The sequence below is a fragment of the Triticum aestivum genome, chromosome 7D, assembly GCF_018294505.1.
Source record: "Triticum aestivum cultivar Chinese Spring chromosome 7D, IWGSC CS RefSeq v2.1, whole genome shotgun sequence".
NCBI classification, from domain to species: domain Eukaryota; kingdom Viridiplantae; phylum Streptophyta; class Magnoliopsida; order Poales; family Poaceae; genus Triticum; species Triticum aestivum.
Genome location: NC_057814.1, coordinates 543559410 through 543570749, shown reverse-complemented (window position 1 = coordinate 543570749; position 11340 = coordinate 543559410).

Below are 11340 nucleotides of genomic sequence, written 5' to 3'. Positions count from 1 at the left end.
CTCATCATAAGTGATTGATGAGGGATACACAAGAACATTAGTTTGATGTAAGAACATGGTTAATACACAGATGTACTAGTATGTACCAAAAACAGAAAGGCATGTCATATTCAAAGGTATAAGGTGTAAGCTAAGCAGATGCAATTTAACCAAATTGGAAGCAATACAAGCTAGACATCCGGCTGGAGTGGTGAGCATGATCATCTAGGACCTGAGAGCCTGGTGGGAGGCGGGCTGCTTCGCCACCATCGCAGCTTTTTAGTTGGCTTCCAGGTGATGCCTATCTTTGCTGGGCTTGTCACTGGCTCGGCTAGTGCCCTGACTAGCTATTTGTCTTCTGGTGCTCACGGGATGGTGGTTCATGTAAAAAAATATCTTTCCTTATCTTACCGACTTCAGCCTTTCGAATACAAGCTAGACACCATATGGAACATGCAACCACATATGACACCGCGAAGTTAAAGCAAGCACCTGGGATGGTGGTTCATTGCGAGCGAGGTCATCAACTCCAGAGCTACGTTTACCATCTCCATCTGCTAACACTGCACCCTTTATAGCGCTGTAAGATGTCTTGCCTACCCACACACGAAGCTGGAGCGACTTCTCTCTTTTCTTTTTGGCTTCTCTCATGGCAGCAGAGTCTGAAATACCCTTGCATAAAAACACAATAGTGAGAGTAAGGGTGAAGTGTGTGCAGAACTAGTGCACTGTAAAAGTAGCAGATAGCAGGTGGCTGAAAAATAAATGACAGGAGACATATGATAGCTCTACAACATTGCATGGCAAACAAAATTATATTCTACTCCGTATGATTTTGTAATATATGAGCACAGGAAATGCAGGTACTCCTCCAGCACACCACCACATGTGGTCATATCTAAGATAACAGTCGACTGAAAATAAATAGGTCAGTCGATTTTTTAATGAACCGTCCGATCTATAAGGAACGGGCAGATGGCCTTCATCTACCTCCCGCCAGTCACTGTTGACGATCTTTCTCAAACCGCCAGTGACCACCGGCCCAGACCCCTGCCTCCGTCGCCCCGCCCTCCCATCGACCTCACACCACCACCATGCTTGGCAGCGCCCCCAGGCCATCCCTTTAATCCCGGCTGACCTCTAGATCGGGCGCCAGTAGCTCTAGGCCGCACACGCCCCTAAGATAAACACCAAGGCGTTGCTTCCCCGGCGTAATAGGCGTACTAGCGCCTGTTACAGCGGGGAATGCTTCCGTTAATTGGGAATCAACTGGCCAGAAATTGAAATTCAGGGGGGCGACGGACCTCTAGCTAAGGTGAAATAGTATATGAGGAGAAACCTTGTGCATCGTGAGTTACTAGGAACATCTAGTATCAAGAAGAAGCGGTCAACTAGTGTCTTCTGTGCGATGAATACCATGCGAGAAGATATGTAAGATTTGCATGAATAAGGGAAGAGGAGTACCTTTTTCGGTTAGCGGTGTGGTCACCTCCACATGTCGCGCCGATCTTCTTCTTTTTACCGGGGAAACAGATGTTCTGGAGGGTGCAGGCTTGGACGAACCCATGGCCAAATTGTTGACTGTGTTGTCGTGTCCGTATGTCGGCGGAGGGGAAGCAGATCCGAGGCGGCGAAGGACGGCGTAGCAGGAACAGCTCGGGTGCGGTGGAGGGTGGCGAAGTTGGTGCGGCAGTAGTGTGGCGCAGGACGGCGTGGTTGAACTGGCTCGGGTACGGATGGCTCGGCCTCGGCTTCAACTACTAGCCGTGGAGGGCGTTGCGGTTGAGGTTGTGGTGACGACGATGTCGGGGTATTGGCTCCGGCGTGATGGAGGAGGGCGGCGGTTGATGGGTGGCATGGGGTGGCGGACGGAGGACGCCGGGGTTTCGCGGCTGGTGGAGAGGTAGTTTTGGCGCCCACGGAGTATGAATGGGGAATCGGACGGGTGGGGGGGACCATGTTTCGGTCTGGGACGCGCTTGTTTTTGGCTTTTTTGAACAGAAGATGGGACGCGCTTATTTGAAATTTGGAGAAAGTACAAACTTTGCCCCCTCTTAAATTTCGGACCTACTGCGGGTCGGGGCTAGGATGGTAATCCCAGGTGTCCCAAATAGTGGGCGGGAGCGATTTCGGCCGCACGCATGTGTGCTTAGGCGGCCATTGTGTATGAATGTTTTTCGAATGCGGTTGCATGGCGTCTAGATGAAGATACAAACCTACCCCGGTTTAGACCTTTGGACGTCGGGCCGGTAGGTTTCACGGGTCGGAGTTATTAGAAAAGTAATTTCCTTGTACTACCAAACATTGGTCTCACGCGGTTTCGGGCGAGTAGAGGCTCTTTTGGCGCTTCATTCGAAATTTTGAAACACAAGCATTCACGTTTATAGTACTCTTGAACTATGAGGACTGACCTAAATAGACAACGTTATATTTGACATTGTATGTTTGAAAACCTCATTAAATTATCCGCTTCTTTTTGAAATTTTGACACTTGAAAATCCTATAACTACGATTATTTTGGAATGGAGGAGCTAAATTTGAATCTATTTTGTACACGACTACATATGCTATTATGTACAAAATCAGAGCAAAGATTGGTGCCCCCATAATTTAGGTATGGTTTACAAATGCCATGATATCAAATTCAAATAATTGAATGGACTTCATGTTGAATTCGATTTTTTTAAACCACCTTAAGTTGAATTCGAATGTATGCTCGTTCATAGGTAGCATTTTATAATGTCCATTATGTAACTTTCGTATGTATAATGTGCTTTACACACACAACGTGAACTATGCTCACGTTTATATTCGATTGCTAAAGCGATGCATTGTCTGGAGTTCAAAATACTAACTATGTGGATCAATTGTGTCGAATAATAACATAGACATGCTCAAATTCGATAGAATCTAGATGTCTGATGGATCAATGACCGCTCCTTACGCAAATTGCAAATATCATGATCCCATCCTAATATTTGGATACAATTTATATCTTTAATCAATGTGTAGAGCAGTCTTTTACGTGTAGTTTCACACTCCATCGGTGGTCTCTCACACATGCTCACACACTCTCTCCCGAGGTGTCTTTCTCGCACACACATGCTCTAGATATAACCCTCCCTCCCTCTTGTAACCATTTACAACTGTTTTCACTAACCTTTATCACAAGCATTCTTCCTCTCGCAAACATACACACGCACAATCCTCGTCGACCCTTTCTATATACATGGACCTGCCTACGTGTCTCATGTACGCACATTATCTTTACGCCTGTCTCTCACGCATTGTCTCACACCTCTCTTCCTAATCGACGAGTATAATTCTAGCAGAGCATTCTGTAGGATGCCCCTTAAAGTTAGGTTGGATGAATAGTAATATCAGAGATAAAGGGGTTACCTTTGTCCGAGAACCTAGGGTTACAAATCCTAGCCGGCTTTGTCAGTGGACATAGAGTCCTTCACAATTCTGCTATCTTTGTCTTGTACGACTAGTCATCCATGGGTCTTCCTAAATGCGTCACGGGCCGACCAATGTGGCGCAGGTCGGAACCGAACGAAGGGCCTCACCTCAACCCACCGGACCTCACGCGGTGACACACCCTCTGCCCCCACGCCTCATTATCTTCTCACACCCACACATACCAACACAAACACCACACACACAGAAAATTTCTCCTGGTGCCTCTATTCCCTCCCCCCTTGCATATCCACACTCAAGGGAATGGAATCTCTTGTCGTGACGTCATATTGTCTCTCTCTCTAGACCACTCTCATTTCTCATGCTATCTCTCCCACGCCACCCCCCGTCGGCCCCTCTATCCATGCCTCTCTCGAATACGTAATACACACACATACCTCTCTAGGCCCCGCCAAATGCATCAACTACACATTCACACATGTTACATCACATACCCCATTGATCTAAAAAGCCCTCTCTTCACGTTTATTTCGCATACAACATTCCTTTTGAATAAAGTGTGGCCAAAAAATTATTTTAGAATTTCAACATATATAAGTTATATGGAGGAGTACGAATGCTAATTTGCATTGCATGGTGCCCACAATGATATTTATTCCGCACTGTGAATTTGTATATTTTCATACTATATACAAAGTTAGTCATAATAAAGAGAAACGAAGAGCATCTCTCTCTCCATCGCATACCCCCCCCCCTGTACGCCCCTTTCACGTATGCACACAAAACTATCTCCAGGTCCTCTAAAAGTAAGCCCCCAGAAAATTCACTCATGTTTCATCTTTCTCTCGCGATATATGCAATGACGATCATTGTATTTGAAGCGAAAGCACGATACATACATTGGACTTCAGAATCCACTCATTACGGTCACCATTTATGTTTAGTGGTTATTATACAGTCACGGGCTCACCGTACAACTCTGTATTTGCTCATGACATGACTAGTTGACCAGTTAAACGCTCCACGTGGCACCTCTAGTGTTGCATCACATTATCTCACTACCATCGTGCCCACCTGTCGACTTGTATCTACTCTACATCTACACTCTTATAAAATACATAAAATACACTGTTATAAAAAACAGAGTTGGTGATGATGGTGTGCCTGCCATCCTGCAATATAGGCCGTCCCATTTATATCTGACGGATAGGAAAGAAACTATGGCAATTTTGCAAAAAGGTACCCACACACCTCTCCACATTTGCAAATAAGGCCTTCCCTCGTTCATCCTTTTCTCTCACAAGATAAATAAGTCATACAAATGCATCTTGATGTTATGTGCAACGCACGGGCGTCTTACTAGTAAGAATGAAAACAAACGACAAAAAAATATTTGGACGGTGGTTCGAAGTCATGACCGCGGGCACAGCGGACAAGGTGGCCTTGTATTGGTATGCTGAGCCGTCTGTTTTAACGCACAGGAGCTGGTGTAGTGATTATACATACACTCACGCATGCACACGAACTACATCCATGCAACACTCACACAAACATATGCACCCACGCACGCACGCAACACTCACACGTACACACGCAGCCACGCACGCACACAACACTCACACGCACGCACGCAACACTCACACGCACACACGCACGCATGCATGCACACACCAGTACACCACATGACCAACACACACTCTCACGCTCAAGTGCTCAACCTACACGTGCATGCGCACACATCAGGCCCTGACAGACACATACACAACCAGGTGATTCCCGTGCACGGGTTGGAGCCTTGTCGCGCCTGCGTAAATTTGTGTTTATCTGACCTTTTGCCTATGCGAACTGACAGGTGGGACCCACAAGGAACATGGTCAATTTAACTAGTCAACATGGCGCCACGCAGACTATTTGGCCGGTCAACAGAGTGCAATCCGATGTTGAACTGTGAGCAAGTGACCGTATAATCACCGCAAAACGTATATAGTGACCGTAATCAACTTAATCTGAAGTTCGGTGACCGTATTACGCTTTTCTCTCTGTAGGCCCTCCAAAACTACGTCTCTACACGTTCTCGCATGTTACATCTAACAACTATGCAATACAGGACTACTACTACACTCTAACACAATAAATCATATGTGTTTTTAGTTTTACTAGATATCATATTGTTACTTATATTTATTCAGTTTGCATACATTAAAATTGCCTTTGAAATGTATGGCCAGTATCATCTACCGCGCGGGAAAAATCCCGTCCTTTCTTGTTTAATCGGGTTTGTATCGATGGATCGTGCGAAACAACAAAACTATAGTACTACACAGTACTACAAGTGACAGTTCACTGGGCCGTCATGTCGTCTAGTCCTCCGTCGTAAGAGTGGAGTGCTCGCTTTCATAAATCTTCTAGTCCCTTTTGCCGACATGTGGAACATCAAGCTACCGGGTCCACGTGCCATACCGGAATACAGTGCAGAGCAGCCGGGGTGAAGCACCCCAGTCATGGCGCCGGCGTAGTAATGAGCAATGAGGCGTCAAATCACAAGCTGCACCTTTCCCGCAGTTAAGTTGGAGGGACGAAGCAACCATCATTTCACTCGTTGCTGAATCCGCTTCTTCTTCATCTTCTTCAACTTAACCACATGTTGCTTCTGCCGTTGTTCTGCCTCATGTGGGACGCGGATCGGCTTGGTAAAGCACTGACACGTGGGACCGCATGTTAGCAAACCGCCAGGACAACGTCCTCCGAAAATAAGAAGCCTAATCCTAGACTTACAAAGGGCTACGTAGCTGCTATGTATACTTTCCATCTAACCTATATATGCCCCACCCGATTTTCAGGTGGGGTGGGCCTAATCCTCTCCTTTAATCCAATCAAATAGTCCCACATCACATCAGTTTGTAACTTTACGTAAACCATTACGTGGATGTAGCATTGCTCAAATAAGAAACCTCCCCCGCCATCCACGCGGCAAAATCACCTCCTTTTTACTAATCTTGATTCTATAATTTTTTAGATCAATATAACTGAGATTTGTGTAGATAGCACACAGGAGCAAAACCAAGTTGTACGGTTAAGGGCATCCACAATGTGTAGCCAAATGTGAAAATAGCTTTTGGCATCGTGGGGACCATTGTGGACGGTGTTGCCAAAGCCAAAAAGATGGAACCGATGCTCCCTGATTGATTGATTGAAGGAATAGAAAAATGCAACGTCTCTCCTCCTTCTCCCATGCTTGGACGCATGTAGTACAGTATAGAGCACAGAGTCTACTCCCCTGTCCCTTCTATCACAAATCACAAAGCAGTGAGGCGTCAAATCACAAAAGCACGGATGAAGCAACCATCATTTCACTCTTCGCTAACTCCGCTTCTCCATCATCTTCTTCGAGGAACCATCTCACCGCACTAGTACTCCTAGTAGTACTAGTAAAGGACTTCCTGGATGCAAATAAGGCGGTTGTCTCGGCTTGCAGGCGACACTTGCGAACGACTTACCGTGGTCTCCCTCAATGGTGTTCTCCGTTGAATGCACTTCGCCAAACCACCCAAAAAAAGATATCGTCGACGTCACCGCAATGGGGAAGGAAGTCCAATATAGTTACTACCTCCATTTTTTTGTACACAAGGCCAGTATATCAAAATTACAATTTCCAAAGGGCCACTAACACTAATCGAGGCAAAATTGATGGGGTTAGCAACCAAGGACATTAATATCCCCTGCATGCATGCGGAAGTGAGAAGGTTGGTTTGCATGGCGCTGCATTAATCAAGCGATGAGGAGTGAGATGGTTAGCTCTTTGGTTTTTGGAGAAAAAAATACGCATTAATTGACACGTGAAACGAGGATTTGTATCGATTAAATCCCGCGAAGGAAAACCCCGCCTTTCTTTTTTAACACTAGTACTCCTAGTACGTACGTACTTATCCTGTTTGGGTCTAGGCCTTGCATTGCCAAACCGCCACACATTTTTGCCAAGCTTGCCTAAAGTTTTCAAAATGACAAGGAGGTACACTTGCGCACGGCTGTCGCGGTCGCACCGCACCCTCACACGGTCGCTCCTACACGCCGCGGTCGCACCGCACCCTCACACAGTCGCTCCTGCATGCCGCAAACCCAACCAAGGGAATGCACCCTCACTGACACGTGCTGTCGCATGTGAACAAACCAAACTCAGCCATCCTATCACCGACACATAATTTTCGTTCATAGAGTATGTTTATCCAACCGCATGTTGGGGAGTTCCGTACGGCCCGTGCGGTGGTCTGTTGGGGAAGAAGAAGAGGTGAGGAAGAAGGAAAGAAGGGTTAGGAGACGTAGGATATTCATCCAACCGCCTGAAATGGTAGACCGACCCAAGTCAGGCGACTTGCATAACAAATATATGTTTTTACACAGCAAAAGATCCATAAAAACAACGACATAAAGAAAAACTATCACTGCTCGCGGAAAGAGACGGCCTCGTCGTCTTTGGCTGCCGGTGTGAACCAGCCGTCGCTGACGTGTGTCTCCGCACCGTGGTTGTCCTCGGCCTCCAGCTACTCGTTCAACCGGAGCGTGCGGGCGCTCTACACGGACGAGAGAATAGCCCGGTTCAAGTCGAGGATGTCCGGTTCCGCCTGCAGGAGGGCCTCGATGGCAGCGGCATCCGCGCGCTCCGCGTCGAGTCGAGCCTCCGCTGCCCGGTTCAAGTCCAGGACATCCGGTTCCGCCTACAGGAGGACGTCGATGAGATCGGCATCCGCGCGCTCTGCGTCGAGTCGAGCCTCTGCCGCCCGGTTCAAGTCCAGGACGTCCGGTTCCGCCTGCAGGAGGGCCTCGATGGCAGCGGCATCCGCGCGCTCCGCCTCAAGTTGAGCCTCTGCCGACCGGTTCACATCCACGACATCCGGTTCCACCTGCAGGAGAGCCTCGATGGCAGCGGCATGCGCGCGCTCCGTGTCAAGTTGAGCCTCTGCCTCCCGGTCCTCCTTTAGTATCGCCATGTTGAACCGCTGGTCCGCCTGCACCATGGGGGACTCGGACGCCGGCACGAAGTCGACGTCCATCGTCTCATACCCATCGGGGGCCTTCTGCGCCGTGACCTCCGCCATGAACATTGGATCGGCTTCCTCCTCCTCGTAGCTTGGCTCCAGAGAACTCGGGGATTGGCCCGCCGCAAAGCGAGCTTGGGAACGGAGGTCTGTGGCACCGACCGCCGCCGCGATTTCTGGGCGGCGCTCCGGCGTCAGCATATTGTAGTAAGTGATCTTGCGGCGCACCATGGCTTTCCGGCGAACTAGGGGACGCTTGATGCGGGCTAGGGGATCGAAAGGTGGGGGAATGGGCTAGAGATTTGGCGTGGTTTTAGGGCAGTGGCTGGCGTAGGCCGAGCAGCGAAGGTTCTGGTGTGAATAGTGGTTCCGGTGACGACCAGTCAATCAGTTTTGACTGTACATCGCTCTTGTCGTGTTTGCATTGCAGCCCGGCACACTGGACCCTCCACGTCGCTCACCGAATGGAACGCGCTTTGTCTTGCGTTTTCGCTCGCTTGTGGGACCGCAGTTGAGAGCAAACCGACATCCGTCCCCCTCCCCCGCCCGCGTCATTTATTATACCACCACTCCCTCCGTTTTATGCGGAGTAAATAAAAACAGAGGGAGTATACTACGGATGAGCATCCCCTGACGTGCCCGAACCCATTGAGTAACTGACATGCGGGGCCTAGCAAGCATGGGGTCCGCCGGTAAGTGACCGAAAGGGAGGGTAAGGCAGGGATACCTACGTCAGAGGATCCACTTCCACTATACTACTTTGAGCAAATGTTAGAGTAATAATATATGACATGCAACTTACACAAATGTTAGTGTAATAATATATGACATGCAACTTACACAAAGCATATAGGGTCTAATGCGTTTTTCGAGGCTAACTTTGACCAAATGTTAGAGTAATAATATATGACATGCAACTTACACAAAGCATACGGTCAAATTCGTATGTGAAAGGAGTTTCCAATGATATAATTTTCACATTATACATCTCATGTACTATTAATCTTGTCAATAGTCAAATTGGAAACCATCTCGAGTACAAATCTAGGAGTACGTACGAATCTAACAATATTGATTGGGCGTTGTGGAATGTTGATACCTTTTTGATCAATGTAGAGATAGTTTGACTACACATAAAACTTATATGTAAACTACAAAGGATAGGGGGAGTATATTGTACGTTCAAAAACGAAACGAACATTGAATACCCTTTATATATGATTTGCGGATGTTATGATCACCGGTTCAAAATTTTGAATCCGCCTTAGGTATCACGTGCCCCCACTCGTTCCCTCTCGATTTCATCTCGGGGTCCGGAGATCTATTGAGGACTAGGGTGGGTACATGCGAATGATACTTGGCGGAATGTTCAAATGAGGCATGCGGGAAGATGGACTCGACTGGAGGGCGACATGATCGATGGAGAAGAGGGTTGGAGAGGAATGAGAAATAAGCAAACGCCACTTGATTATACTTGAACGGCTCAAATAAACAATAAGTTGTCTCGCTTGGCCTACATAGTGAAATGCCTAATGCGCAACGCGGAGCACTGACGCTCGAATATGGCAGGGAAACCGACATGTGGGGCACACCCGTCGGGACGACGCAGCGCAGACTAGTCCAATGGAGGAGCTGGCCCACGACCTCCTCGCCACCCACAACCATTCATGTGGGTCGTTGGGGCCAACAACGGGGCGCAGCTCCAGCACCGCCTCTGGACACGGCGACCGCGGTGAGCGACACGCTCATATCGTCGCTAGACACGGTCGGTTTCAGTGTGCCGAGGGTGGCGTTAGTGCTATGGCACGACCAACGGTATGTTTGGTTTGTGCCCAAGGTTGCCTCATCAAAGCATTGGGTAGCCAAAATTTTGGTTGAGGTATTGGTTGCCCATGATTTGGCCGACATTGGCAAGAAAAATGAACTAGAGTTGGCTAGAGTTCATTGGCATGCCAAAGAAATGGCAACCATCCAAACAAAGACCAATCTTTGGGTCATGACCAAAATTTTGGTTGAGGTATTGGTTGCCCATGATTTGGCCGACATTGGCAAGAAAAATGAACTAGAGTTGGCTAGAGTTCATTGGCATGCCAAATGGCAACCATCCAAACAAACACCAATCTTTGGGTCATGACCAAAATTTTGGTAAGGTGCACTTTGGCCACAATCCAAACACACCCCAATACCCGGCTCGTCGAGGATGCACGGGGCGCCGCGACGCGTCCGCGGAGTGGTGTAGTGCGGCCAACTGCATCCTCTAAACCTGAGACCATGTCGGGTCGTCTTGCTTTTTCAATGACATGCGGGGATCACATGTGAGAAAAGGGCATCTCCAACGTTGCCACGACCGCAGCTGACTACCCTGGCACACCAAAACCCTCGTCCCTCGCGCCGTCGCGCGGTCCGTTCCCAGCCGGCGCCAGCTGCCCGCATTCATCTCGTCCGTTCGTATGTCGTCGTTAAGAGGCTCGGTGCCCGAGGAACCAACTCTGGCGACTTAATGACGCACCCGGACGCTTGCACTACTGGAATCAGCTAATTTGCTATCTACCAGCTCTTTGCCGTCTGCTAGCTGACGGCAAAGAAGCTCTTTGCCATCAGCTACCCAAAAGCAGACGGCAAAGAAAAGGCTGACGGCAAAGAATCTCTTTGCCATCTGCCTGCTCTTTGCCGTCTGCCAGCAGACGGCAAAGAATCTTTGCCGTCCGCTGGCAGACGGCAAAGAGTGAGGTGGCCCCCACCCCCCGCTCGTTTGAAAAAATCTTAACGGCCCACCTCTTTGCCGTCCGCTAGCAGACGGCAAAGAGGCAAAAAGGCGGACGGCAAAGGCTGGCGGACGGCAAAGAGGGCACTTTACTAACGGCAGGTACCCCCCCCGCCCGTTACTCACTTCCACCTCGCCCTTCTC